The sequence below is a fragment of the Sinocyclocheilus grahami genome, unplaced genomic scaffold (assembly GCF_001515645.1).
Source record: "Sinocyclocheilus grahami isolate Dianchi unplaced genomic scaffold, SAMN03320097.WGS_v1.1 scaffold1555.1, whole genome shotgun sequence".
Classification (NCBI taxonomy): Eukaryota; Metazoa; Chordata; class Actinopteri; order Cypriniformes; family Cyprinidae; genus Sinocyclocheilus; species Sinocyclocheilus grahami.
Genome location: NW_015506734.1, coordinates 175707 through 176060, shown reverse-complemented (window position 1 = coordinate 176060; position 354 = coordinate 175707). Strand labels below are relative to the sequence as shown.

Genomic DNA, 354 nt, shown 5'->3' with positions numbered 1-354 from the left:
CATAGAGCGCCGTCGAGAAGAGAAATCAGGCCTGAGACCCAACTCGGCCCGGCCAGAATGGGGATACTAACAACAGACGGGCCCTGCCCCGGCGCACTCTCTCCAGAACTCCCGGGAGCAGAAAAATCGGAGGAAAGGCGTACAGACGAAGCCTCAGCCGCGTCTGTACCATGGTATCCAGCCCCAGTGGAGCTGGATGAGTCAGAGAGAACCAGAGGGGACAGTGTGATATCATAGGAGTCGCAACAGGTCCACCTGAGCCTGGCCAAACACTCTCCCTATCTGCTTCACCACCTCGGGGTGAAGCATCCATTCCCCGGGCCTCAGCCCCTGCCTCGACAGGATATCTGCTCC

General features: G+C 59.3%; 1 protein-coding gene across 1 annotated transcript in view; it reads left to right on the top strand.

The window, feature by feature from the left end:
* Nucleotides 1-354, top strand: part of LOC107571162 (uncharacterized) — a 22634-nt gene that overhangs the window by 5774 nt on the left and 16506 nt on the right. The window lies entirely within an intron of this gene.